This window comes from Hibiscus syriacus, unplaced genomic scaffold (assembly GCF_006381635.1).
Source record: "Hibiscus syriacus cultivar Baekdansim isolate YM2019G1 unplaced genomic scaffold, ASM638163v2 tig00110209_pilon, whole genome shotgun sequence".
NCBI classification, from domain to species: Eukaryota; Viridiplantae; Streptophyta; class Magnoliopsida; order Malvales; family Malvaceae; genus Hibiscus; species Hibiscus syriacus.
The window spans coordinates 1,442,918-1,447,330 of record NW_024062628.1 but is presented as its reverse complement, the minus strand read 5'-3'; the positions used below and the strand labels follow the sequence as shown (position 1 = coordinate 1,447,330).

General features: G+C 35.8%; 1 pseudogene; it reads left to right on the top strand.

The window, feature by feature from the left end:
• The first annotated feature begins 630 nt into the window (after nucleotides 1–630).
• LOC120113495 lies at nucleotides 631–1,347 on the top strand (annotated as a pseudogene).
• The last annotated feature ends 3,066 nt before the right edge of the window (nucleotides 1,348–4,413 follow it).

Sequence of the window (4,413 nt, the reverse complement as noted above, 5' to 3'; positions counted from 1 at the left end):
AACTAAATAAGATGCTTTGGGCAGTTCATCGAACAGGTTTCTTAATTATATATAATGCTGAGTTAGCTCTAAATCCAGGTCAAGGAAATTGTGAAACATAATATGAGATTTTATAATATAAAAAGCAGTATTAATTAAATGGAATTTGAGGCGTAGAAGCTTAGCCTTCAAATCTCATTCATTTGAGAAATCAAACAAATTAAAATACTATAGAACGAGAAGCAGTTATTTTTGCAAACCAAAACTCATTAGCTACACGGATATATATTAATATTACATGCAGTCCACCTCAACCAGATGATAAGTGGAAACTATAATGATTCAAGTTTTTCCTTTTGGATTAAAAAAAGTAATAAAAAAACTTATAAAATCAGTTCTTTTAGATGAAAAACTTCTACATGTTCATCATCACCTTGGCAATACAGCCTTTTACTTCTTAAATGATTGATCAAAGATGTCATCTTGTTCCTCTGCATTATCCACCAACCACATATTTAGTGTAGTAGTAGCCTTTATTTAGTTTACCTGCAAAATTTCACTCCAGCTATGGACTCCGTCTTCTCCACTTGTTTATTCACTCTGCTCTCCATCTTACAAGGTGATATTTTCACTTTTCGGTGTTGATTTACACTATATAAATATATAGCATTAAAGATTAATAACATGGCCTGCATTTATACAGTGATTTCCGGGACTACATTTATTGTAGTGAATAAATGTGATTATACAGTTTGGCCTGGTATCCTCGGCAACGCGCAGTTAGATACCACCGGTTTCCAGCTACAATCGAGCGGGTCACGATCCATCCAGGCACCGCCTAGTTGGTCGGGCAGATTCTGGGGCAGAACTGGATGCATAAAGACCCAAAGACGGGTCAAATCACCTGCCAAACCGGTAATTGTGGCTCCACCCAAATGGAATGCAATGGCAAAGGCGCAAGCCCGCCGGTCACCTTAGCTGAGTTCACGATCGGATCGGGCACCCAGGATTTCTACGATGTTAGCTTAGTCGATGGATATAACTTGGCGATGATGGTGGAGCCGAGCGGTGGGTCAGGGACGTGCTTGTCAACTGGATGCGCTAATGACTTGAACCGGCGGTGCCCGAGTGAGTTGACGGTGGGGTCGGGCGAGGCCTGTAAGAGTGCGTGCGAGGCTTTTGGGAAGCCGGAGTATTGCTGCAGAGGCGCGTATGCCACCCTACACGTGCAAGCCTTCTGTTTACTCGGAGATGTTCAAAGCGGCTTGTCCGAAATCGTATAGCTACGCGTATGATGATGCTACGAGTACGTTTACATGTACGGGAGCTGATTATACTATTACATTCTGCCCTTCATCAACAAGGTAAGCAAAGATATATTAATCATAATCCGTTTCGTTTTCTTTATGCTTTTTGTATTATTATTATTATTATTTCAACTCACATATATGGTGCTGTAAAATTTTATTTGCACAGTAAAAAATCTGCGAGCAATACGACCCCAACAACAACAGGAGGGACGACAAGCCCCACATATGGATCAACAACAGGGCCAGGAGACGTGAATATTAGTTCGTGGTTTCCAGATTTTGTTACAGGACAGTCTTCCAAGACTTCTTCTGCCGCAGTGTCACTCAACCCATTGTTGTCTTCGGCCATTTCCTTTCTCTTCCTCTTATCTTTACATTTTGTTTATCATTAACTGCTTTGGTTCTCTGTGATTTGGTAGTCAAACAAAATATTACCCTACTAATTAAACTCATAAAAGTAACAAATTTGCATGCACCATATCTCCACGGTAGAGATAGAACGTTCAAGATTCCTTCTCCAGTGGGGTTAAGGCGGTGGTGGTGATAGATTGGGAAACTTGCGTAGTGGACCTTTCAGATTCTTTTCTCTAAAATTATCAAAGGAACAAAGACTCTTGTTGTCTGCACTTTTTTCTTTCCAATTTTCCATGGGAGGAGTGGTCCCCCGTCATTGTAGCAAAAAAGGAAGGGAGAATTTTGCCGACCAAATATGTTTAAGCCGCAAAGAAGGGGATATTGCTTTCCAAGGCATGTCATGTGGCAGAGATTCTTCTCTTTGGAGCTCATTAGTTCCAAATTTTTTCAATACTACGGTTCCTTTCATCCACCGAATAGCATTAAATTTGGACGATCAAGAATTAGTCTTCTAGTAGCAGAAAAATATAAAGTAATGGTAGTTGAGGGCTTGATGGATGGTTAAAAATAAACTCATGACCGTTTGAACAGTCATATTGTCGTAACCGGTTTTCACCCAGGTACGAAATTTTTTACTTGACAAGAAAAGTGATGTGAATAAATGATTTTAAAATGTTTTGAGAGTCGCCATCGGCCTTTTGGGTTAGGTAGGTCGAATACCTAAAAATTATCTTTTAAAAGAGTTTTAAGAAAACATCAGTTAAAAGATAAACTGGTCTGCGTTTTAACCAAAAATTCGTTCTTTTTAATAATAAAAAGGGATTCGTGGTCGATTACGTTTGGGGAATGATTATCACCCCCACAACGCCCAAAATTGGTATTCATTAATTATAAATTGTCTCTATTATTGAAAATTTAAAAATTCAAAATATTTAATTCATAATCTTGTTATTTCAAATTTATTAATATAATTTTAAGAAAATATATTAATAAGATATTTATTTATTTAAAAATATCAAAAAATGACTTTTAGGTGCTTTAAGACTGCCCATTTCTTAATATTAAAAAATAAATAGATATTAATAAAACATTTCTATTAAAATAAATTAGTATATGGAATTTATAAGATAAGATATTTATTTATTTAAGAATATCAGAAAATGACTTCTAGGTGCCTTAAGACAACCAATTTCTTAACATTAAAAATAAATAAATATTAATAAAACATTATTTTTCTAAGAAAATAATTTAAATAAAACAATATGTATTTTCTGGTTTTTATAAGTAGGATATTTATTTATTTTTAAAATACCAGAATATGACATCTAGTTGCTTTAAGACTGCCATTTTCTTTGATATTAAAAATAAACAAATATTTATTTAAACAAATATATATATATATATATGTATTTATATGACTAAGATAATAATAATAATTAAATGTATAAACATATAAAATAAATAAATAATAATGACTAAAATAAATAAAATTAAAACTATAGTATTTAAAATATAAAAAATATTAAAACTTGTAGTTAAAAATAAATAAAAGTATTAAATTTAGTGATTAAATTATAAAATATTAAAATCAAATGCCCTAATTCGTAATATTATAAGATCTAAGTGATTAAAAGTGTAATTTACCTTAAATATTATATAAACATGGCAATGACTAAATTATAAAGAAATAAAAGTAAATGACTGAATTAAAGCTTTCAGGAATTGATTTCAGTGACCAAAATGGAATTCTACAAAACCTGAAGGATCGCGGAAAGGGTTTTACTATGTGTGAAATTACATAGTAGTCCCTCCCCAAAAATGACGTCGTTTGGGGGAGGATATTTAAACCCAAACGGACGGCCCTAAGGGCCATCATCTCTCATTTTTATCATTTCACTTCTCTCTATAGGAGAGAGAAGTTTAAAATTTCTCTAAACTCTCTTCAATTCCATCACCGGAGGGAAAAGATCACCGACCAACAGCCTTGTTCTGGCGTCGACCCCCGCCGCCGGCCACCACCAACGCTGGCCAGAATTTAAATATTTACCCCAAAATTTTTCTTTTTCAACCTTAGTACCAAATATGGCCTTGTTTTGGTCTAAAAACTCTTAGATCACCTTAGATCTAAGAAAAAAACGAAGCTTTTACCTCGGTTGGAACTGTGTCTCCGGCGACGTTTTGAAGACCTCCGATGTTGGTAAGTATTCCGGCTTCTTTTCTTTCGGTTTGTATTTGTCTGGGATCGTTGGTGTAGTTCTTTGCCCTCTATTTTTTTCTTTGTTGTTCTCCCTCTTTCTTTTGCTGTCATTTTCTGTTCTTGGTTGTTCTCTTTTCTTTTTTTATTTTACTGGGAACGGTGGCTTTTATAGCCACCACAACATCTCCTCTCGGACTGGTTAAAGAGTGGAAGCTTCGGTGAGTCACAAAGGCTATGCGGTGACTCACCATATAGCTTCAATATGGGACTGTTTCTGGAGTCTTCGGCGAGGCGTCGTGGCAGTGGTAGCGTCGGCAGCAGCTGGTTGGACCATCTGGCTTGGGAGGCGTTGGCAGAGGCGGCTGCTGGGAACTCTTGGATAAGGCGGTGGCTGGAGCTAGGGTTTAGAAACCTTAGCGGTAATGATACAAACCCTAGAGGGTTTGGGTCTTCTGTTGGGCCATCCGGGTTAGGCCAGGAACTATAATCGGGCCCCGATTTTGGGCCTTATGTATATTTTTTATTTAATAATAATAATAATTTTAATAATAATAATAATAAAAATAATAAAAA